Here is a 26,395-nt window from a genome sequence, read left to right as displayed (position 1 = left end):
TGGTTTTCTGTTTCTGTGTTAGTTTGCTGAGGATGATGGCTTCCAGCTTCATCCATGTCTGCAAATGACATTATCTCATTCTTTTTTATGGCTACATAGTATTCCGTGGCATATACAAACCACATTTTCTTTATACAGCCTATAATTGACGGGCATTTGGGTTGGTTCCATGTCTTTGCTATTGTAAATAGTGCTGCAATAAGCATACTTATATATGTGTCTTTATAGCAGAATGATTAATATTCTTTTGGGTATATACCCAGGAATGAGATTACTGGGTCAAATGGTAGTTCTGGTCCTAGATCCTGGAGGAATTGCCACACTGTCTTCCACCATGGTTGAACTAATTTACATTCCCACCAACAGTGTAAAAGTGTTCCTATTTCTCCACAGACTCACCAGCATCTATTGTTTCCTGACTTTTTAATAATCGCCATTCTGACTGGTGTGAGACGGTATCTCATTGTGGTTTTGATTTGCATTTTTCTGATGATCAGTGATGTTGAGCCCTTTTTCATATGTTTATTGGCTGCATAAATGTCTTCTTTTGAAATGTCTGTTCATATCCTTTGCCCACTTTTTGTTGGGGTTGTTTGTTTTTTTCTTTTAAATTTGCTTAAGTTCCTTGTAAATCTGGATGTTAGACACTCGTCAGATGGGTAGATTGCAAAAATTTTCTCCCATTCTGTAGGTTACCTGTTCACTCTGATGATAGTTTCTTTTGCTTTGCAGAAGCTCTTTAGTTTAATTAGATCCCATTTGTCAATTTTGGCTTTTGTTGCAATTGCTTTTGGTGTTTTAGTCGTGAAGTTTTTGCCCATGTCTATGTCCTGAATGGTATTGCCTAGGTTTTCTTCTAGGGTTTTCATGGTTTTAGGTTTTAGATTTAAATCTTTAATTCATGCTGAGTTATTTTTTGTATAAGGTGTAAGGAAGGGGTCCAGTTTCAGTTTTCCACATATGGTTAAACAGTTTTCCCAGCACCATTTACTGAATAGGAGATCCTTTCCCCATTGCTTGTTTTTGTCAAGTTTGTTGAAGATCAGATGGTTGTAGACGTGTGGTGTTATTTCTGCTCCATTGGTCTATCTGTCTGTTTAGGTACCAGTACCATACTGTTTGGTTACTGTAGCCTAGTAGTATAGTTTGAAGTCAGGTAGTATGATGCCTCCAACTTTGTTCTTTTTGCTTAGGAATGTCTTGGGTATACAAGGTCTTCTTTGATTCTATATGAAATTCAAAATAGTTTTTTTTTCTAATTCTGTGAAGAAGGTCAATGGTTCTTTGATGGGAATAGCATTGAATCTATAAATTACTTTGGCAGTATGGCCATTTTTATGATATTGATTCTTCCTATTCATGACAATGGAATGTATTCCCATTTGTTTGTATCCTCTCTTATTTCCTTGAGCAGTGGTTTGTAGTTCTTCTTGAAGAGGTCCTTCACATCCCTTGTTAGCTGTTAGCTGTATTCCTAGGTATTTTATTCTCTTTGTAGTGATTGTGAATGGGAGTTCATTCATGATTTGGCTCTCTGCTTGTCTATTGTTGGTTTAAAGGAATGTTTGTGATTTTTGCACATTGATTTTTGTATACTGATACTTTGCTGAAGTTGCTTATCAGTTTAAGGAGTTTTTGGGCTGAGATGATGGGGTTTTCTAAATATAGAATCATCTTGTCTGCAAACAGACACAATTTGACTTCCTCTCTTCCTATTTGAATATCCTGTTTTTCTTTTTTCTTGCCTGATTGCCCTGGCCAGAACTTCCAATACCATGTTGAATAGGAATGGTGAGAAAAGGCATCCTTGTCTTATGCCGGTTTTCAAAGGGAATGCTTCCAAGTTTTGCCCATTCAACATGATATTGCCTGTGGGTTTGTCATAAATAGCTCTTATTATTTTGAGATATGTTCCATCAATATCTAGTTTATTTAGAGTTGTTAACATGAAGGGATGTTGAATTTTATCCAAGGCCTTTTCTGCATCTATTGAGATAAACATGTGGTTTTTGTCATTGGTTCTGTTTATGTGATGGGTTACATTTGTTGATTTGCATATGTTGAACCAGTCTTGCATCCCAGGGATGAAGCTGACTTAATCCAGGTGGATAAGGTTTTTGATGTGCTGCTTGATTTGGTTTGCTAGTATTTTATTGAGGATGTTCACATCAATGTTCATCAGGGATATTGGCCTGACATTTTCTTTTTTTGTTGTGTCTCCTCCTGGTTTTGGTATCAAGATGATGCTGGCTTCATAAAATGAGTTAGGGAGGAGTCCCTCCTTTGCAATTGTTTGGAATAGTTTCAGAAGGAATGGTACCAGCTCCTCTTTGTATTTCTGGTAGAATTTGTCTGTAAATCTGTCTGGTCCTGAGCTTATTTTGGTTGGTAAGCTATTCATTACTGCCTCAATTTCAGAACTTGTTATTCGTCTATTCAGGGATTTGACTTCTTCCTGGTTTAGTCTTGGGAGGGTGTATGTGTCCAGGAATTTATCAATTTCTTCTAGATTTTCCAGTTTATTTGCATAGAGGTGTTTATAGTATTTTCTAACAGTAGTTTGTGTTTCTGTGGGGTCAGTGGGGATATCCCTTTTATCATTTTTTATGGTGACTATTTGATTCTTCTGTTTTCTTCTTTATTAGTCTAGCTAGTGGTCTATTTTGTTATTTTTTTTTAAAAAAAAAAACACCTCCTGGATTCATTGATTTTTTGGAGGGTTTTTTTTTGTGTGTCTCTATCTCCTTCAATTCTTCCCTGATCTTAGTTATTTCCTGTCTTCTGTTGGATTTTGGATTAGTTTGCTCTTGCCTCTGTTTCTCTTTTAATTGTGATGTTAGGGTGTTGAGATCTTTCTAGCTTTCAGATGTGGGCATTTAGTGCTGTAAATTTCCCTCTTAACACTGCTTTAGCTCTGTCCCAGAGATTCCAGTACATTGTCTCTTTGTTCTCATCGGTTTCAAATAACTTCTTGATGTCTGCCTTACTTTCATTATTTACCCAGGAGTCATTCAGTATCAGATTGTTCATTTTCCATGAAATTGTGTGGTTTTGAGTGAGTTTCTTAATCCTGAGTTACAATTTGATTTCACTATGGTTTGAGATACTGTTTACTATCATTTCTGTTCTTTTGCATTTGCTGAGGAGTGTTTTACTTTCAGTTATGAGGTTGATTATATAATATGTGCCACGTGGCACTGGGAAGAATTTATATTCTGTTGATTTGGGGTAGAGAGCTCTGTAGATGTCTACTAGGTCCACTTGATCCAGAGCTGAGTTCAAGTCATGAATGTTCTTGTTAATTTTCTATCTCATTGACCTAATACTGGCAGAGGGCTGTTAAAGTCTCCCACTATTATTGTGTGGGAGACTAAGTCTCTTTGTAGGTCTCTAAGAACTCGTTTTCTGAATCTGGGTGCTCCTGTGTTGGGTGTATATATATTTAGATTAGTTATCTCTTCTTGTTGAATTGTTCCCTTTACCAGTATGTAATGTCCTTCTTTGTCTTTTTTGACCTTTGTTGGTTTAAAGTCTATTTTGACAGAGACTAAGATTACAACTGCTGCTTTTCTTTGCTTTCCATTTGCTTGGTAAATTTTCCTCCATCCCTTTATTTTGAGCCTATGTGTGTCTTTGCAAGTGAGATGGCTCTCCTGAATACGGCACACTGATGAGTCTTGACTCTTCATCCAATTTGCCAGTCTGAGTCTTTTAATTGGGGCATTTAGCCCATTTGCATTTAAGGTTAGTATTGTTATATGTGAATTGATCCTGTCATCATGCTGCTATTTGGTTATTTTGCACCCTAGTTGATGCAATTTCTTCATTGTATCATTGGTCTTTATATTTTGGTATGTTTTTACAGTGGCTGGTACTGGCTTTTCCTTTCCATACTTAGTGCTTCTTTCAGGAGCCCTCATAGGACAGGCCTGGTGGTAACAAAATCCCTCAGCATTTGCTTGTCTGGAAAAGATTTTATTTCTCCATCACTTATGAAGCTTAGATTGGCTGGATATGAAATTATGGGTTGAAAATTCTTTTCTTTAAGGATGTTGAATATTGGCCCCCAATCTCTTCTCACTTGTAGTTTCTGCTGAGAAGTCCACTGTTAGTTTGATGGACTTCCCTTTGTAGGTGACATGGCCCTTCTTTCTGGCTGCCCTTAACAGTTTTTCCTTCATTTTGACTTTGGAGAATATGATGACTATGTGTCTTGGGGTTGGTCTTCTCATGGAGTAGCTTAATGGTTTTCTCTGTATTTCCTGAATTTACATGTTGGCCTGTCTTGCTAGGTTGGAGAAGTTCTCCTGGATAATGTTTTGAAGTGTGTTTTCCAGCTTGTTTCCATTCTCCCCATCTTTTTCTGGTACTCCAGTCAATCATATGTTCAGTCTTTTTATGAAGTCCCATATTTCTTGGAGGCTTTGTTCTGTTTTTTTTCATTCTTTTTTCTCTAGTCTTGTCTGCATGCCTTATTTCAGCAAGGTGGTGTTGAAACTCTGGTATACTTTCTTCTGCTTCATCAAATTGGCTATTGATAATTGTGTATGCTTTATGAAGTTCTCCTGCTGTGTTTTTCAGCTCCATCGCGTTGCTTGTGTTTCTCTCTAAACTGATTATTCTAGTTAGCAATTCCTCTAACCTTTTATCAAGGTTCTTATCTTCTTTGCATTGGGTTAGAACATGTTCCTTTAGCTCAGCGTAGTTTTTATTACCCATCTTCTGAGCCTATTTCTGTCAATTCGTTCATCTGATCCTCTGTCCAGTTCTGTACCCTTAATGGAGAGACGTTGTGATCATTTGAAAAAGAAGAGGCACTCCAGCCTTTTGGATTTTCAGGAGGTTTTTGTTGATTCTTTCTCATCTTCTTGAGTTTATCTGGTTTTGTTCTTTGAGGATGCTGACTCTCGGATGGGGTTTCTGTGGGGGCTTTTTGTTGTTGTTGTTGATGCTGTTGTTGTTGCTTTCTGCTTGTGTTTTTTACTTTCAATAGTCAGGGCCCTCTTCTGTAGGGCTGCTGCAGTTTGCTAGGGGTTCACTTCAGGCTCTATTCATCTATTAGCTCCTGCAACTGGAGATGTCACTCAAGGAAGCTGGAGAACCACAAAGAAAGGTGCCTGCTCCTTCTTCTGAGACCTCTGACCTCAAGGGGCACCAAACCGATGCCAGTAAAATCGTTCCTGTATAGAGTGTCTGACAACCCCTGTTGGAGGGTCTTACCCAGTTGAGTGGCATGAGGAACAGGACCCACTTAACAAAGCACTTTGTCCTTTGGTGAAGAAGATATGCCTCACTGGGGGGAAACCCACTTGTATGGGCTGCCTGGATTCCTCAGAACTACCAGGAGGAAAGGTTAAGTCTGCTGGTCTGCAGACTGTGGCCACCCCTCCCCCAGGGGCTTAGGCCCAGGGAGATCCAGGTTCTGTCCCTGAGCCTCTGGCTGGAGTTATTGGAGATCCTGCAAGAAAGACCCACCCAATGAGGAAGGATGGGTCAGGGTCAGGCCTGAAGAGGCACTCTGGCAGCAGACTGCCACAGCAAGTGTGTTGGGCTGCAGGGGCAAGTCTTGGGACTAAGCTGTCCAGCCTCCCTGGCTCCACCAGGGGAAAAGCACAGCCTAGAGCTATAGAGATGGATGCCGCCCTTCCCCCACCCAAGTAGCTTAGTGTGTTAGGTAGTTGCTAGTCCCACTGCTGGCTGCTGCACCTCCCGCAAGGAGCTTAAACAGCTTAGACAGCAGATGGCCGCAGCTGTGGTGTGGTCGCCCCTCCCCCTGGGAGTTTAGTGGGCTTAAGCAGATCCCAGCTGAGAGGCTGTTGAGAACCTGCTCTTGAGGAAGGTTGTCGTTTGCTTTGTGGTATGCTTAGCATTCCTAGGCTCTGCTCACTACATGCTAATAGCACCTCCAACAACTTGTGACAACCAAAAATGTCTCCAGAGATTATAAAAGATCCTGTGGAAGGGGTGGGGGCTAGAAGAGAACCACTGATTTATATAGAAAAATGCACAAGCTATAAATTAACAGCACTGATTAATTTTCATAATGTCAGTACAGTAGTGTAATGGATACACAGATCAAGAAATAAAACATTGTGAGCATCCCACCAAGCCCTTTCTTGCCCCGTTCACCTTACTACCTCCCATAAAGATAAACACTTTTATGGGTTTTAAGACTATAGGTTGGTTTTCTGTTTTTGAACTACATATATAAATGAAATTACACAAAATGTGCTTGTGTTGTTTTCAATCAACATTATTCTTTTGAGATCTATTCATGTTGAGCATAATGCTAATTCTTCTATTTTTATTGCCATATGTCATAATTTATTTATCTATTTTTCTGTTGAGGGACATTTTGTCTTTCTTAGGTCCATTTGTGGGAATATTTTAATTGAATTCAATTTCCTCTATTCAGATTTTTCACTTCTTGTGTCACTTTTCTTAGATTGATTTTTGAGGAATTTGTATGTTTTATCTAATTTTCCAAGAGTATTGGCAGAACATTTTTCAAAATATTATCTTAGTGGCTTTTAGTTATTGTAGAATCTATAATTATTTTACCCCTTTTCATTTCTGGTATTAGTAAATTGTGCTTTTTCATCTCCCTTGAATAATTATGGGTTATCATTTTACTATTCTTTTCAAAAATCACCATCAGGCAATATATATTTGCTATCTATAACTTCATTTTTTCTCTTATTTTCTCTTCTTATTTATCTTTATGCTTAATTTTGCTGTTCTTTTCCTAACTTTATGATATTATACAATGTATATGAAATCTATATATCACTGAATTTCAACCTTTTTTTAAAAAAAGTTTCTATTATATACTTTTATTGGTTACAGAATTTTCTGTAGGCCAACCTTTAGCTTTATCTTACAAATTTGTTATTTCATATTCATTATAATTAAGCTCAGAGTATTTTTAATTTTCCTCATAAGATATTCTTTAACCATATGACCATTAAATAAAATATATTTCCAAATATTTGGGAATATTCTAATGTTTACCATTTATTATTAACCTTAATTTTGCTGAAATAAGACAGCATATCTTACTGAATTTGCTGGGATTGTCATCAGATTTTCTTTATATTCTGGCATATATTGGATTTTGGGAAAATTTTGATGTGCAGTTGTAAAATGTATGTTCTGTTTTGGTTGGCTGCATTATTTTACAAATGTCAGTTACCTAAGATTGGTTAATTCTGTTGCTCAGATCTTTTTTTTCTTATTGACATTTTTTGCCTGGTTTTATCAATATTGAAAGAAATATGGAAGTATTTCACCTAGATTATGAACTTGTCTATTATTCCTTTTCGTTCTGACATTTTTAGCATTATATAAGTTTTAGCTATGTTTTAAACTGCATATACATTTACAATGGTTATATTTGCTGGGCGAATTGACCTTCTAGTCATTATGAAATTATCATCTTTATATCTGGCAATACTTTTTAAGTCTATTTTTTTCTGACAGTAACACATCAGCAAGAGTTTTATTTTGATTTGTGATTCATTTTTTCTCTGTACTTTTATTTCAATGCTTCTTCATTCTTACATTTGTTATAGATCTCTTGGAACATTGTATAATTGGACTTTCTATTTTAATTGAGTCTGAAGTTTTTGTCTTTTAATTTGAATATTTAACCTATTTACATTTAGTGTAATTATGGACATATTTGGTTTTATATCTTGAACTCACTATTTATTTTACATTTATCCATCTATTTATAGTCTCTTTTCTTGTTTTATAATTTTTTATTTTCTTTCCCTTTAGCATGTTAAATTATTTCACTACAGATTAAAGTGCATCAATTATACATTACTGTCCATTTTACATTAGAACTTATACTATGTATCAAAAAATATAACAAAATTAGAATATATTAATTCTACTTATTGCCATTTCAGTGTTTGTGTTCTTGTTATATGAATTTTAATTCTTCACATAATTTGGACCCAATACATTATTAAAAGTATTATTTTGTATAGTCAATTTCTATGCATATTTACTCATTTACTAACTTTATACATTGCTTTTCATTTTTTTGTGTATTTCCATGCTTATTTCCAGCACTATTTCTCTTATGCTTAGAGATCTTCACTAAGCTTATTTTTGTGTATGTGTATGTGTGTGGTGGTGGTGGGTGGGTGGGTGGGGGTTCTGGTGACAAATTTTCTAAATTTTTGTTTGTCTGGCAAAGTCTTACCTTGATTTCATGTTTAAATGACAGTTTCACTAGGTATAGAATTGTAGGTTGTCAGCTATTTTCTCTTAGCACTTTAAAGATGGCATTCCTTTATCTTCTAGCCTCCATTATTTCTATTAGAATTGAGTTGGCTGTTAGTCTTACTGCAGCTGTTTTGAAGATAATATGTCTTTTTCTCTCCAAGATCTTTGGTTCTTCTACTTTCTTATCTCTGCAAATCCTGATTGCCTAAGCAGCTCTGAACTACAATATTGTCTTTCTAGCTTCTTGAGATTTCCAAATATACACTAATTTTTCTGCCTTTTAGTTTTAGTCACCTGAATAGATTATCTGTTTCTTATCCATCACCAAAAAGATTAGCAAATACTGCAGGGAAAAAGATTCTCTTAAAAGTTCAGTTTCTTATATTGTAATTCCTTTGTCTTTGAATTAATGGACTCTCAAGTATTGGTTGCCTCTGTAGTTTTCAGGTATCTTTCAATATCTTTTATCTGGACTTTTAGTTGTACTAATTGGAATGTCTGTTTCTTCAATATTCCTAATACTTAAACTTTTGAATTAAAAAATGTTTTGCTAACTGAAAAAAATTACTTCTCTTTTTGTTTTTGTTTTTGTTTTGTTTCTGAGACAGAGTTTCACTCTTGTTGCCCAGGCTGGAGTACAATGGTGCGATCTTGGCTCACCACAACCTCTGCCTCCCGGGTTCAAGTGATTCTCCTACCTCAGTCTCCTGAGTAGCTGGGATTACAGGCATGCACCACCATGCCTGGCTAATTTTTTGTATTTTTAGTAGAGATGGGGTTTCTCCATGTAGGTTAGGCTGGTCTTGAACTCCCGACCTCAGGTGATCCATCTGCCTCGGCCTCCCAAAGTGCTGGGATTACAGGCATAAGCCACCACACCAGGCCTACTTCTCTTTTTAATTTCCTGATAGCATTTCCAAATTTAGGAGCTTAAGATGTCAGCTGGAGATAATGTAAGTTAATTGTGCATTATAATGTCTTGTTACATCAAAACTTTAGGGCCTGTAGTACTCATTTGAGGCCAGGCTTTAGAGTGATTACAAATGCATAATCAAAAGTCTTAAGACAATAAAGTGACTTAAGAAAACAAAGATTTATTTCTCAACATATAAAGTGCATTGTGTATTTGTATACCCTCCAGGCTGTCTGCAAGACATGACTCTGGAAGCTAGGGTGCTCTATGCTATGATGCTATCAAATCTTCATGGATTTTTCCAGGATCCTCAAAGCATGTGATGATAAAAGGTGAACCACTCACATTTTCTCTTAACTTCTCTGGCAGTGTCATGTAAAACTTGCACTTTCAGCACATTAGCAAGAACTACACACATGGTCGCAGGCTAACTGCAAGGGAGGTTGGAAAATATAAGGAAGCACATAAAATATTTAGCATTAGTATTTGTGCCAAAGTAATCATCTATTATACGTTGGCAGTAAAATGTTAGTGATAATTCTAATAGATCAGATAAAACAATAATAAATCTGTGTGGTCATTTTAGAATATTTTTATCAAACAAAGGGACCTGAGAAGACATTTAAATCTTTATTCCCCAAAATGTTGTTTCTCAGATTGCAGATTGAGCATTTATAATCTGGTAGATCCATAGCAATTGAATTTCTATGGCAGTAACTTATTCTTAGGCAGGTAGTAAATGTAATACCTGGCTATTCCACTTTCTTAACCTTTTTTTTTTTCTTTTAATTTTGGAGAGACAGGGTCTTGCTTTGTTGCCCAAGCTGGTCTCAAACTCTTGGCTTCAAGTGATCCTCTGGCCTCAGCCTCCCAAGTGCTGGTATTACAGGCATGAGCCACTGTGTCCAGCCCCTTACCCAATTCTTTAATAAGCTAGGGAGAAAAACAATTTGGCATTTTTGATGTTGCTTTTGTATGGAGAAAATTGAAGGTGAGTAGAAGTGCAAATTGAGGAAACGACATAAAATTATTTGTAGTCTCCTAAGTAATTTTGAGAAGAATAATTTGAAAACTACTAGTCTAATGAAATACAAATAAATATTTGAAAAGGCAGTATAGAAACAAATTCTTTTTTATTCAGTTTTATGTGTCATGAGCTTCAGGAGTTGCTAAGTAGCCAAAAACATGCCATTCATAAGTCACCCTTGTTCCTGCAGAAAATTTAAAAAATTAATAAAACAAACGAACAAAAAACCCACAGAAAAACACACAATAACATGCCATTCATTGAAACATACTAGTGTTTCAAAGATAAGGAAAATGAGAAAAATTAATGTAATCATTCTTATGCTGCAGTAACTTTATGCATAAAGACAATGCTTAATCAAGAGTAGATAGGGCTTGTGACTTGTTTGAAATTGTTTCTCAAATGTTGGTAATAAATTTTTATTAATTTATTCATGCATATATTGATACCACATGACTCCCCTTATGAAGAGAAGAATACTTTTCTAACACATCTCTTGGCTTAGAGAAGTTTATTTTGAATTATAAGAGAGAAAAATGATCTAATGTATATATGGATAAAAGGTATGACCTTTGCAATATTAATTAATATCATATTTTAGCCTAAATCTGTTGTACTCATCCAATGCTTCTATTTATATATTGCAATTACGAATATTGTCACCTTTCAGCAAAGGAATGAGGAATATAATATGCTGGAACTTTTCCCGAAGTCCTTTAATGAGTAAATATTTAAGACATACATAGGTGTTTTCTGGGTAACTCAAATTGCAGAGCTCATTTGATTTACAATTTTTCAACAAGTGCATTTCACTTTGTATTAAGTGGATAAAAACACTAATTGCAATCACCTAAATTGGTTAGATAAATATTACTTATTAGAAAAGACGGTTAAAAATGATGCTCTTAGAAAATCTTTGACTCTATACAAATTATTTACCAAATGTATGTATGTATATGTCTGTGAATGTATATATGTACATATTCATATAAAAGCAAGAGTAAGCATACATACTTTTAAAATGAGGTATCAGATATAAATAGGTGAGAAATCTAGGAGTTCAAGTTTGTTAACAGAGTTATGGTTGAATAATTATTTATTTGCAAAGTCTGTATCATGCTTCTCCTCATGTGTGTGCATACAAGTATGTGTTTCCAACTCACAAAACAAATCTACAAATGTTAAAGATAAGATAATATAAAAACTTTATACATTATTTTATGAAAACTATGAAAATCTTTTAAGACTCATGAGAATAAATATCCTGTTAAGATGAGATTGGCACTATAAAATGTAAGGGGATGATCAGGGTCATAATTGAAAACATGTAAAAAAAGTGACACATCATTTTTCATGCCATAATATAGGATTCTTATATACCCCTACTCCCACAAAAACATAAAACCCACTTAGTTCAGAATATTCTGCCATTTCTTAATTGTTACTCTGGTCACATTTCCCACCCTTAATCCTATTCTTTGAATCTTAAAAAAAAATCTGCCGAACACTAATTATTTAACCTTGCCTCCTACCTACTTTCCCTCTTTATTCTGAGGTTTCTTAAGGGCTATAATGAGCTGTCCCCACACAAACAGGCCAAATTAGTGGATAATTACTGCTGGGCCCATGAATGTTCTCACTCCTCCTTTCTTACAGTTTCACAACATTACCAGAATGGTCTGTCGCCTCCCTACCAATTAGGAACAATTACTACTTTATAACATTAGTGGTGGCAAGCTTATTATGTTCAAGGATATGTAAAAGTAAGGTAAGAGTAGGAGAGAAATGCAAGGCCAAAAGGGGTCACTGTCACATGAGGGATTTCAAAAGTTTGATAGTTTTAATTTCATTTTTTTAGGAATACAGCTGCAAAGATTTATATTAACTCTATTAAATGAAAGTGAACATCATATATTGCTGAGGTTGTGTTTTTCTCCTTTTGTTCAGGATATCTCATTTTGATGGCTTGAGTTTTCAAAATCATGGAAATGACTCTAGATCCTTCTATGGGAGCAAAAAGGTTTATTTTTTTTTTGGTTTCCTAGTAAACATGTCAACATATCTGTGTGTGTGTGTGTGCACGCTCACACACATGTGGAGAGTATGGTCTTGGCATCTGAATTATTTTCTTAAGCTATGTCAAGGATGCCATTGAAAAGTAAGGTACTGTGATCCAGAAGTGTAGGTAACAAACATTCCTTTTCAATCTGTATTTAAATAGGAAATTGTAGGTCAAGATAAACCTGAATCAAATCTTCAGAATGAAGTGTTTTGAAAGATTTTCAAGACTGCTTAATGGGTACTAAATTACAGTTGGATAGGAAGTATAAATTCCAGTGTTCTATTGCACAGTAGGATGACTATGGTTAACAATATCGTATTGTATATTTCAAAATAGCTATAAGAGAGGACTTTGAATGTTCTCACCACAAACAAATGACAAATGCATGAGAATATGAATATGATGAATACCTTGGTTTGAATTGTATACAATGTATACATGTATTGAAACATCACACTGTACTCATAAATATGTACAATTATTATATGTCAATTATAAACAAAAGTTTAAAAATGTTTACCATATATGCAGTTGACTTTTCTCTTTCTGGAGAGATGGAGCATAAAAAACCTGTTCATGAATTCTGTATTTTTTGATGCAACATTCTTATTACTTCTGTAAAACATTTTTTGAGATTGTGAGTGATATTTATTTGGCAGTAAGAGGAATAGAAATGAAGTCAGGGTTCACCCTAACAGCAAAAATAAATAAATAAAATAAAGGCTCACGTGGTGCTGTGTATGGGTGCTGTCTTTCATTCAGGGTATATGCCAGAAATTCACTGAAGTGTGATGCATGTTAATGCATCTGGCCTTACCGTCCCTTTTGACACTTGGTTCCTGTTAAGGCCTCCACTCCATGGTCAGAGAACACAATCCTAAATCTTTCTTTCGATGGCATCTTAATTAGTCTAGCTGATTCATGCTTCAAAAAAAGAAGGAACATGGAAACCCTCACAGGATGGAGAAGAAACCATCTAACTTGAATATTTATTTCAAGTAAAACAAGAAACTATTCTAGATACCCCTGACAGGAGAAAATTTTTAGATGAAATAGGTAACCAACTTTGACAGTAGTGTCAGAAAGCATGGCAATAGAGAGACTGTTATTATTATTATTATTATTATGGAATAAAAAGACTACTGTTGTCAAAGTTGGAATTGTCATTTTAGCTGAGTGGTAAGAATGAAAAACGCATTTCAGAGAGTTAATAAAGGATTAGCTTGAAAGAAAGTGAAACCTGAGGTTATGAACCACACATATGAAAAGTTTGATAATTAAAAGGAAAAAAAAACTTCAAGAGTACTAAATAAAATAATTTTACAGAATGAGGCTTTGTATATTTGAAGGCAGAAAAACAGAAACTAAATGAAGAAGGAGAGTAAAGAATTATAAAGGTATGGAATCTAAGGTGTGTATTACCTTCCACAATTGGAACATATTTACATACACACATTCTTTTATACTGGTTAAGAAGTAATAAAAAATGAGAACAATAACAGAACTATCCTGAGATAAGAGAACATATATTGAGTGGGCTCTTTCTTTTCAGTGAATTAGAAAGCAAAGACTGTGTCTCATTCAGAAAATTGAAGCACATTCTGGAGAAAAAAATGTTGCATAAAGGATGTAGCCTTGACTGACAAGCAACTTAAAAAAACATCAAGATCAATAGTAACTCTCTGGTTGTCTGGAATTAATAGACAATTCAGTTGTTGAATAAAAACATCAAACAGTATGTTCTTTGTAATGCACTGCAAATAATTAGTAGATTGACTGCATTTTTTTATTGTGTGTGTGCATCAAGTACCCATGATCACAATATTGTCTCTCTAGATAGAACCAAAGTTGACCGAATCAAATATTCATTATGTTGTAGTTATTAAACAAGTTCTATACATTACCTAACAATACAATACTTATCTTTTATGGAAACTCAGTTTCATAGAGACTCCAAGTTTCCATTTCCACCAACAATTAATCTTTTAATAGTTCCTCAATATTAAAATGTTTTTTTATGGCATTTGTCTCAAAGAAATAAAAACTTAATGTTCACAAAAAAGCCTAATCATTAATGTTCAGAACAGCTTTATTCATAATAGCCTCAAATGGGAAACAACCCAAACGTCCTCCCATGTGTGAATAAACAGACACATTCATGCCATGGAATACTATTGAGCAATAAAAAGGAACCACTATTGTTACACCCGATAATTTGGATGGATCTCAAGAGTATTACACTGAATAAAAAAAAAAAAAAAATCAATCTCAAATGGTTACCTAGCATGTGATTTCATTTATATTACATTTTTAAACGACATAAAATGCAGAATAGATTAGTGGTTGCTGGGGATTAAGGAGTTAAGGGGAAAAGATATGGCTATGGCAATAAATAGTAGCACCTGGAGTACTTAGGATGGAACTGTTCTGTATCTTTATTATGGTAATAATCATAGAAATTTACAAGTGTGATAATATTACAAAGAACCAAATGCACACACAAACACAAATGAGTGCAGCCAGGCGCAGTGGCACATGCCTGTAATCGTAGCAATTTGGGAGGCTGAGGCAGGAGGGTCACTTGGGCCCAGGAGTTAGAGAGCAGCCTGAGCAATGGTGAAACCGGTCTCTACAAAAAATTAGCTGGGCATGGTGGTGTGTGCCTTTGGTCCCAGCTAGTGGAGGGGCTGAGGTGGGAGGATTGCTTGAACCCAGGAGGTTGAGGCTGCAGTGAGCCATGATGCACCACTGAACTCCAGCCTGGGCGACAGAGTGAGACCCTGTCTCAAAAATAAATAAATAAATAAAAGTGCATATAAACGTGGTGAGGTCTGAATAGGGTTGATGGATTTCACTGATATCAATTTTCAAGTTGTAATACTGTGCTATAGTTATACAAAATATTACCACACAATGATGCATAGACTTTTTCTGTCATATTTCTGATAAATGTATATAAATCTATAATTATCTCAAATTTAAAAATATTAAAAATAAATATACTGTTCAAGAGCAAAAGAGGTAAATTCTAGCTAAGAGACTAGGCCAAGACTAATGGAGAGAGTGTTATTTGAGCTAGCATTAGAAGTTGAATATGATCTTTGTAATTGGAGAATTGTGTAGGGCAAAATATTTCAATAATGAGAAGAGAACAGGCCAAAGTACTGCATTAGCAATGGTTGTTCGTTATTTTAATAATTATTTATTGAGAATTACTAGATGTTGTGCATTTTGTGCAGGATATTGAGAATATAAAGTAAGCAAAACTATACTTCCATGAAAATTGTATATTCCTAGAGTGTATATTCATGGAAATTTCAAATTGCTAGTTTAATATAATCCAGTATTGTACAAATGTATGTAAAATTTTCACTGCAAGTATTATGGAGAACAATATGGAAGAGAACAGTTTTCAAAGATGTGCAATCATGTAGCCAGAGGAACTGGTAATGAATTTAATTTTAATGAAAAAAAGGCATGTAGAATAATAAATACAATTAAATGTCAGAAGTTTATGTTATTGACACATGTTGCCTAGACTGGAGTGCAGTGGCACGATCTTGGCTCACTGCAACCTCTGCCTCCTGGGTTCAGGAAATTCTCGTGCCTTAGCCGGCTGAGTATTTGGGATTACAGGTGTGTGTCACCATGCCTGGCTGATTTTTGTATATTTTAGTAGAAATGGGGTTTCACCGTGTTGGCCAGGCTGGTCTCAACTCCTGTCCTCAAGTGATCCGCCTGCCTCAGCTTCCCAAAGGGCTGGGATTACAGGTGTGAGCCACCACATCTGGCTGAATTCCTGGAACTTCAGTGAAAAGACTGACTGATTTGCAAATCTGCTAACCCAAGTAGAACAGAAACTAATTAAATACCAAGGAGATACTTTGCCAGTTTTCATGCTAAATCAGCCAATACTGAAATGGTTTAGATATACAATTTGAATGAACTCCATGGTCTAAGTTAAATTATCTATGATAAGCCATCAGTTGTCAGTGCTATGCACCTAAATCGGGGAAACAACTGGTATTCAAAAGGACGTAAGTCCAACGTCAAGCATGGAGAACCAGGACGGCTGCCTTACCCTTCCTGAGTCCTGCATTCCATGACTCATCATGAAAATGATAAAAATGACCCCAATTAAATATATTTTGCTGTGGTAGCTTATAAACTGCTAAAATAGTGTATGACCAATGTTTGGTTTGTCAAACCAATATTCCTGGGAACACAAAGCTTCAGGTACATTCCACAACGTGATAGGCCACTTAAACATTTGTAGAGGGATATCATTCAGTTGTCATTTTCAACACATGTTTTCTGGTTCTATAAAAGATTTTCCATTCAAGAGAGCTGATGTTATAACAGTAGTTTATTATGCCACTGTGTATTTTCACCAGGTACAGAAAGCTTTTCATGGTTCACTGACTGCGGACGATCAACCCCTTCATAATCCATAACCCAAAGATTGAACTGTCTGAGAACACCAGAGAAAGACTGCTCCTGCCATCCATATTGCAGCAAAACTTCAGGACTTTGAACCTTGGGTTCATAATCTTACAACTCAGAAGCATCCCTCCACACTCTTGAAACTGGACATCCTTGGGAACCCTTAAGGTAAAGCTAACCAGGGATGATTTTCTGCCCAGAAGATGGCATCCTTTTCCCCAAGATCACAGAAGCTTTTTCCCAAGATCACAGATCAAGACTTGTCTAGTACCATGAGACTATTGTCTTTGAATTTTTCCCCTTGCTTATGCCTCTATAAACAATAGAAGTAAAAATGGAATCTGTTGTGTGCACTCATGGGGTATACTTTTATTTGTGAAGGATGCTGCAGCCAGACTTATACATGGATAACAGATATGGTTTGGCTCTGTGTCCCCACCCAAAACTCATGTTGAATTGTAATCCCCTGTGTTTGTGGGGCCTGGTGGGAGGTGATTGGATCATGGGTGTGGTTTCTAATGGTTTAACATGATCCCTTTATTACTGTCTTGTGATAGAGTTCTCATGAGGTCTGGTTGTTTAAAAGTGTGTGGAACCTTCCCGTTCACTCTTTCTCCTGCTCTGACATGTGAAGATGTGACTGCTTTTCTTTCAACTTCTGCCATGATTGTAAATTTCCTGAGGCCTCTTCAGCCATGCTTCCTGTACAACCTGCAGAACTGTGAGTCAATTAAACCACTTTTTTTTTTTATAAAGTACCCAGTCTCAGGTACTTCTTTATAGCAATACAAGAACGGACTAATACAATAAACTTATGCCTTGATAGATGGAAGATGAAGGCCCAACGTAGGTGAGAAATTTTAATGGTATGTACATTGCTCCACAATCAGTCAGAAAGAACTCCTCTCAACCTACAGTGTGGGTTAAAAAGAACATTGCCAGAAGGTCATCATTCTTCTAGAAGGGCATCATTTGTTAGGTCCTTTTTTCGATAGTTAGTAAAGGAGGCAATGATTAGAAATTCGTTCCTCACCATAGGCTCCCTAGCAGATTCTCCTGTAAAAGCTATGATTACACAACAGACTTTAAATTATCTCGTGAAAGTGATGCTAAATAATAGAATTGTTCTAGATTACTTCCCGGCTAAACAGAGAAGTAACCGTGCAGCTACTGGCACTTGTTGCCCATGGAGAAATATATCACATTGGATATTACAGAGATTAAATAGTAGGGGATTAATGAAGAGACTGCTTAGTTAAAGCAAGTAGACTCTTTATCTAGCTCATTCTTTGATCTATTGATTTTAGTTTGTTTGCTTTATGGAGACCCTGGGTAAGGAGCATACTCCAAACTCTTGGTATTATCCTCCTGATAGTCATAATAGTAGTCTCCCTGGTGCACTGTGGTCTCTGAAAAGCTTTACAAGTTTGCATGCAGCCATCTCTAGAATATCAAATGGTCTGTCTTCAACTGTAATGACAAGAGTGAAAAGTGTGTGACCATGAGGGCACCATAACCTGTAAATGAATTCTGAGACTGGAAACCCAAAATGATGGTAACATTGTTGAAAATGTTGAAAATGTGTTGAAAATGACAACTGAATGGTATCCCTCTACAAATGTTTAAGTGGCCTATCACGTTGTGGAATGTACCTGAAGCTTTGTGTTCCCAGGAATATTGGTTTGACAAACCAAACATTGGTCATACACTATTTTAGCAGTTTATAAGCTACCACAGCAAAATATATTTAATTGGGGTCATTTTTATCATTTTCATGATGAGTCATGGAATGCAGGACTCAGGAAGGGTAAGGCAGCCGTCCTGGTTCTCCATGCTTGACGTTGGACTTACGTCCTTTTGAATACCAGTTGTTTCCCCGATTTAGGTGCATAGCACTGACAACTGATGGCTTATCATAGATAATTTAACTTAGACCATGGAGCTCATTCAAATTGTATATCTAAATTAGTTTTGGTCACACTCTTACCTAAGGAGAACTTGACTAAATGGGAGATTTTTTTTAAAGACAATTATTGGAGGCCATTGTTTTGGACTGAGCTCATGCAGTAGACCCCAAAAGACCAGATCAAACCAAAATGGAGTCACTTATGATAAATGTGACATAATCAAACTAAGACTTTAAGGAAACACATAGATCCTAGAAAAGACCAGGTTTAGGGTTTTTTTTTTTTTTTTTTTTCCTTGTAAACAGGATGTTCCGGCATAAGGAGATACCCTCTACTGGAACCCTTTTAAAAAAATGACCTGAAGTCCTTGTTCCCATCTTACAAAATCCATAGTTCTATTTTCCAGTGGGTTTCAAGAGCAAATAAGTACAGTTACAATGATGATAGTGCCATCAATCACTAAACTTTTGGTCATCCTCTCAATTTTGAGAGGATGACCAAAAGGAGGGAACTGTTAAATCAAGTTTAGTCTAAAACTGCCTCCTTACGTATTTTAAGTTTGGCCTAAAAGTTTCTCTGTACATCGTGAATCATAGCCTAAATAGAAGTGTAAACAGACTATACTGTACTCTTGTGCCAATCACTGAATTTTGGCCAATCAAATGTGGCCAACTGTTTAAATCGTGTTCGACTAAGACAAACACTGAGCTATAACCAATCCAGCAGTTTCTGTACCTCACTTCTGATTTGTGTACATCACTTTCCTTTTTCTATCCATAAATCTTCTACCACATGGCTGCACCAGAGTCTCTTAGCCTACTCTGGTGTGGGAGGCTGCCTGATTTGCAAATCGTTCTTTGCTCAATTAAACTCTTTAATTGGGCTAAAGTTTTTCTTTTACCATAAGGAAATTTTTGTATAATTTAAAAATCTTAGAATTTTTTTAATGTTCCTTTGATGTTTGGGTCATTCCCAATTACTAGAGGGTTATGATATGGGAACACATGTTTTAAAAAATTATGGAATGTTTTCAGCTATCAAATGCTAACATCTGATAGTTGTTCAGGATTTATTGGTTCCTAGACTTTCACTAAAATTTAAGGTTATAATTCTGTATATAAAATGTGCTAAAGAAGATGGGTTTTTATTGAGGAAAAGAATAATTTTATCTAATTCAGAAATTATCTGTTTATTCAAATTATGAATTATGAAAATTTTTGTAATAAAATGACTGGTTATCAAAAAAAAGAATTTAGGACAAAATAGGAAGTCAAAGCGTATCATAGATGGTCCGTGTAAGTCATAGGTACATTTATTCCTGTTTCTCTCTGTGTTTATCTTCATGTACATTCAGAGAAAATAGGAACTTGAAAAAGTTTAGTTAATAAAACATTCTTTAAGACAAGATAGAAAATTGGAAAAATTCAACTAATTAACATTGCTCATAATCAAAGCTCCTAATCTTGATAAAGGTAAAATATGAAATAATGTAAAGAAATATGCTGGTGTTTGAAAATTTCTTTTTACTATAGGTAAGCACAAAGCCAGATTTACCATGGAAACAAATTTCATAAAGATGCTTTCATTGCTTTGTTTCATACTGTGTTTGCTATTCTGCATAGATAGTACTAGCACTAAAATGTTTACTGGTTATGTGCTTGAAGTAAACTTCTTAATTGCACAAAATGTATGTGGTGTTGGGAGACTTAAAGATGTTAATTTATGTATCGGGAACAAAATATTCATCTTTTTTTGTATTTTCTTTTTTAGACCCTGGGTAACACTGTAGCCTCTAAGGTAAACTGAGCAGGAGAAAAATTTGGGGTTAGTTTTCTGTTCAGTTGATTTTGCTTTTAATTTTCATTTATTTACTCTTTGATCTCCTTTGGGTTTCACTTATATATACATACATAAAACCACTGTTTTATTTTTTACTTTCTGCTGGAAGGCTTGTATTTGGTTCCATGAATTGTGATTTGTTTCCTATGCATTTCCAACAACTCATCATTTGCTCTATTTATGTAAAATTCCCAAGCTACCTTTGTCAAGCCTCCAAAAAATGATACAACACACCAGTTATTTAAAATTGGATTGGTTTTGCTTACCTCTGATGATTTAGAGAGCTATAAATGCTTTAAGTTTCCTGGAAAAGAAAATAGGCTTATCTTCATAAGTTCTGAACAGAAATAGTACGTATATTTTACAGAACAGAAATAGCACACATATTTTATTATTTGGAAAACTAGGTGAGAGTAGAAATGTTTAAATGCTGTTTATTTCCAAGGTAATTAAATTAAATCAGTAATTTGAATTGGATTCAGATCTTCTCCTTTAGGTAATGAGGAAAAACTGTGTTATGGTTACAATGTTGTAATATTCAGGAAAGATAGGCCTTATCCTTAAGAATATTTTATTCTTATATGACTGAAGAGAAAGATTGTGTTGCAGAAGAAAACTATAGAATTAGATTAACCATTAATTCATGGGTGGCTACGTTTGGAGCTGTCCACAACACCTCTCTTCATCATAAAGCAACCAGAGAAATTGATACCAGATTCTCCATGATTGAGGAATTAATAAATAGAAAAGGGGAGACTGAAACCAGCCCAACTGTCCTGTAGAACTGATCTTTACAATTCCTTCTGAATAAACATAGACATTGACCTTCCCAGTATTAAAAATTGAGAAAGTTTCATTTGTCTAATCTGAGTTCCTTTCTCAGGAGAATAGCCATCAGTCCTCCCAGATGGTATCAAAGAACTGAAACTTAGCAAATCACTGAAACTAGACAATAAGTCACCAGACCCCTCACCTGTCATAATCTTCAACTGATTTTCTGCTTCCTGTTGACCAGCATGTCTTCCTTATCCCTCCCTAACTGCTGTTTTCCCGCACATAGTTACATTTCTTCACTGCATTATAAACCCCTAATTTCAGTCAGTTGAGCAGATATGAGATTGTTCCCCCATCTCATCTGTAGCACCTGGTTAAAGCCTTCTTCACAGGCAATACTCATTATCTCAGTGATTGGCTTTCTGTGTGGCAAGCAGCAGGGCCTGGAACAAACCCCTGGTGTTTCAGTAACGATGCTACTTCAAAGTGCCTCAGAATATAAACACAATCAAAGTATAGGAAATGTGTGATTGGTTGATATTATGTTTTTGTTATCTGAAGAAATAAATGGCAATTTTATGTAGATACTGGATTTGAAAATTTTAAAAATTAAAAAAAATATATATATATATTTGCACCAGAGTAGGATTAAGAGGGGGAATTGAGATGGTGTCCAATCTCAATTCTCTCTCTTTATGTATATATAAATTTATAATTTAAATAGTTATTCATAAAATTAATGTAATTGATAATTAAAGTAAATAATAATTATATTATAATTATAAAATATGATTTATAAAATTATCTAAATTAATATAATTTTATATTTATATAAATATATTTCTCTCTTGCATAAATATAAAATTATATATTTTTTATTTTTGTACACTTCAGTTGAGATTTTGGGATGTCCTTAAAGAACAGGTCATTTTAGAACTAAAATCTACGAGGGATGGAGACCAGCTGTACTTCACTGCTGGTGTAAGAACAGAGGGTGAGGCGAAGGCTCTCCCATGACACAAACTCTAGTTGCAAAACTTGTACTCCAGCTCCTGATAGAACAAAGGCCAGTGCTCCCATTGTCATGCAGCACATAAATTTTAGAGTTTCAGGACAAGGGTCGTTTTCCTTAAGTCTCATACCCAGCCCAGTTAGATCCCTGTGCACTATCCAGAATATAATGTGTCTGGCTATACTCCCTCATTTATTTGACAGATTTGTACCTTTTACTTTAATTATTGGTGATTGCCTGAAGTATGCCTGGAATTGTTAAGTACTTTGGAAGCTAAATTTAGAAAAACCCCAGTGTCCTCTTTTATAGCCATTTGTTTCCCCAACATAGGCTATACACTGTAGTGAGTGGTTCTTGGTTCAGTCTCAAATCCTCTAGTTTCCTGCTCTGTGCATACTGATTTGTTTCCAGTTTGTCCCTTGACTGTTCCAAGGATAGTTTATATGCAAAATCCTGCACACAAAACTCATGTATAAGATAGCGTATTTTTCCCAGAAAAAATTTTCACTTGTTCTGGGAACGGAAATGGGAAAGGACTTGGGACTGAGAGAAGGGCAGAATTTCCTCCGTTCTGGGGGCAGGAAAATGTGAAAGAGGATTCTGGAAGCAAATGTAGCTGAGAGTGGATGCCACCTCAATTTCCTTTCCTAATCCTACTCTGGTGCTAAAGGCTTACTTTGGGAAAAAAGTTCAGCAGGGCTCACCCCTGCTGCCGGTACCTGAGATCCTGGGATCCCTGAGCAGAGGGCAACAGAGGAAAGTGAATGGCTGGGGACTTCACTCACTTTGTCTTGTGACTTTAAGCAGGTAATTATAGAAAAATTTAAAGCACTAATGGAGGAGAAAAAAATGATTGCTACCATAAATTGTATGTTACGAACATCATCTGTCTCATAAGAAATTGATCAGTTTGTAATTATATTATTTGGCATTATTATTCTAAGTTCATATGGGAAGAGATTGAAACCTAGAGCTATTAAGCTACTTGCCCAAATTTGCCCAGTAGATATGGGCCAGGGTCAGGGCAGGGATTTAGTTTCTTCAATTCCAATCTATTTTCTTAATTCTCCTATTGTGCTGCCATGCAAGGAAAGTGGCAACAGGCCTCAATTTCCACAACGGTCAAAGGCGGTGATCGGACTTTAAGTGCTTTAGTGTCTCTAGCACTAATATGCTATCATTTTTCTGGAGACTTACAGCAACATTATTCCCATATAAAACACCTGCAAAAGCACTATTTGTGAGCTTGCCATATGTTTTCAGCAGAAAGCTTACATTTATTTCCCCATGGAGTAATGTACTAAGAAATTTTTTTGTAGGTTGGTGTTTATGATAAAGTATTTAATATGATTTTATGTTTTTAATATGTCACATTAAATCTTGAGGAAGTAATGGACAAAAAGAGAACAAATATCTCGTAAGGAGACTAAATTGAATTGCCTTCTGTTCTAGGTTATGCACATGACTGAAAAGAAAACTATGATTGTTGTTACAAAACACACGAGAGTCCAAGAATATTTTCAAGCATCTAAATGATGCATGTTAGTGATTACTATAAGACTTAAAAATGGAATAAAATTTACAAAAGTTTGAAGAAATAAGTTGATAAGTAATTTTCAAATTTTCAACCCCACAAATTTTTTACAATATTTGTAACACTTCAGTGGTCTTTTTATTTTTACATTCAATTTTAAAATCTAGAATCCACATTTAGAGTATCACAAGCGTTATCATTTTATTTGGTTTAAATGACTTCGTTGGATTTTTTATATTCTTCCCTCACTCTACCCAAAATTTTCCAAGAAAAAAAAAGTTGAATATGGAGACAGATAGATGCCCAGGCACTATATTTGATCTGTATTATTTTCAATAATAATCAATACTTTTGCTTAGGCAACTAGTTTTACCTGGGTATAGAAACAGAGCACTGAAGAACTGCGACTCATCAAATGAAATCAGATCAACCACTCTGTTCTTCTTTGGGCCATTTAATCCTACTCTGTGCAATCATGTTATCTGCCAATACTCAGGTAATAACAAAAGTCCTCTGATAGGCCAGGTGCAGTGGCTCATGCCTGTAATCCCAGCACTTCAGGAGGCTGAGGCAGGTGGATCATGAGGTCAGGAGATCAAGACCATCCTGGCTAACATGGTGAAACCCCGTCTCTACCAAAAAATACAAAAAATTAGCCGGGCGTGGTGGTGGGGCCTGTAGTCCCAGCTACATGGGAGGCTGAGGCAGAAGAATTGCCTGAACCCAGGAGGTGGAGCTTGTAGTAGGCTGAGACAGTGCCACTGCACTCCAGCCTGGGCGACAGAGCCAGACTCCATCTAAAAAAAAAAAAAAAAAAGTCTTCTGATAACTTTTAGGAACAAATAACCAAACTCTTAGTTCACTAATTAATATATATGGCACCAGTGCTGTCTAATAGAAATTTTTAATATCTGCACTGTCCAATAAAGTAGCTGCATGTAGTTATTGAGTATTTGAAATCTGGCTAGTGTGACTGATAAACTGGAATTTTAATTATTTTAAATTTAAATTTAAGTGGTTGCATGCTGCTAGTGGTTACTGAATTGGCTAGTTTAGGTTTAGACCAGAGTGATCTTTAAAACTCCAAAATTTCAAAAGTCAAACTTATAGAGGCAGACAGCAGAATGGTGGTTGACAGGGGTGGTGGGGAGCACAGAGCAGCTCAGGAAATTTGGTCAAAGGGTACAAACTGTATTATAAGATGAATAATTTCTGGGCATCTAATGTATAGAATAGTGACCTTAGTTACTAATACTGTATTGTTTACTTGAACTTTGTTAAGACAGCAGATTATAAGTGTCCTCAACTCTCACCCCTGCCCCACACTCCACAATGATAACTGTGGGTGGTGAAGGATATGTTAATTACACTGTGGTAGTCAATATATAATGTACAAGCATACTAAATCATCATGTGTGTACCTTGATTATATATAATTTTCATTTGTCAATTAAATATTTTAAAATTTAAAAAGAGCCTCTCAGCTGGGCGCAGTGGCTCACACCTGTAATTCCAGAACTTTGGGAGGCCAAGGTGGGCTGATCACCTGAGGTCAGGAGTTTGAAATCAGCCTGGCCAACGTAGCAAAGCCCCATCTCTGCTGTCTCTACTAAAAATGCAAAAATTAGCCAGGTGTGGTGGCAGGCACCTGTAAATCCCAGCTACTCAGGCACGCTGAGGCACGAGAATTGCTTGAACCCAGGAAGCAGAGGTTGTAGTGAGCTGAAATTGCACCACTGTACTCCAGCCTGGGCAACAGAGGGAGACACCATCTCAAAACAAAACAAAACAAAACAAAACAAAGCAAAACAAAACACAAAAAACAAAGAGCCATTCCTCTCTCACTACAGGACCCTTTGAGCTTGGAAGTCTGTGGCAAGGATGGAGAGTGTGGTCAGATTCTCTTTCATCCTGTCACTTGGCTGGATTCGATCTCCTTTGCACACCACCCAAGAGACTCAGCTTCAGTGATTGGAGTGGTGGGGAGACAAGTACATGAACAAGGACAGACACCAATAGAGTATTGGTTACCTCCAGCTGTGACCAGTGTTTATGATGGATTCCTTTGAGATTGATTATGATTCATGTGGTCTCCTATTTTTTTGGAGTACTATTGGAAACCTTCAGCAGTGATCCCCAAATTTAAGCAATACTTTTCCTTCAGCTAGCCACTTGTGTTCCTCCTCTCTCCTTTTGCAATCCTGTAGTCTTCCTCTGTCTTTTGTGTGTGCATTGGCAGGTGTGTGCGTGGGAGGGGTGCTCACCTTGACTCTCCAGGCAATCTTTGTGTAGAGAATTTGAGTTGGTTCTGAGCCTATGCTCTCAAACTTCACTGTGGTTCATGAGAAACAGTTATGCACTCTCTTTCCTCTCTCAGGTAAAATATAGCTTTCTGTTCCATTTGTTCACTTCTTCTTCAAGAAAAACATTCAGGCATCCTTATCCTTATCTCAAATGGAAATGTAGAAAGCTTCTGGAGCTTCCTGACTTTTTTCTTTCTTTTTCATCTCCCCACTGGCGAGTTCATGCAGTTCTCACATATACATATTTTAAAGCATGGAGCCAGCCCTAAGCACTGAGTACCACAGATGCCCAGGACCAAAAGTCAAACTCATCTATTGTGAGAGAGAGGACATCTTACCTCTCCTG

The 26,395-nt window shown here is 36.0% G+C and overlaps 1 long non-coding RNA gene across 1 annotated transcript in view; it reads left to right on the top strand.

Annotated features, from left to right (window-relative positions):
* Positions 1 to 26,395, top strand: part of LOC134761412 (uncharacterized) — a 319,447-nt gene that overhangs the window by 246,422 nt on the left and 46,630 nt on the right. The window contains exons 5-6 of the long non-coding RNA XR_010139996.1: positions 16,632 to 16,848; positions 17,238 to 17,401. This is a non-coding gene — a long non-coding RNA (uncharacterized LOC134761412). The remainder of the gene's footprint in view (positions 1 to 16,631; positions 16,849 to 17,237; positions 17,402 to 26,395) is intronic.

This window comes from Pongo abelii, chromosome 4, assembly GCF_028885655.2.
Source record: "Pongo abelii isolate AG06213 chromosome 4, NHGRI_mPonAbe1-v2.0_pri, whole genome shotgun sequence".
In the NCBI taxonomy this organism is placed as follows: domain Eukaryota; kingdom Metazoa; phylum Chordata; class Mammalia; order Primates; family Hominidae; genus Pongo; species Pongo abelii.
The sequence above is the reverse complement of the archived record's forward strand: the minus strand, read 5'-3'. Positions and strand labels throughout refer to the sequence as shown.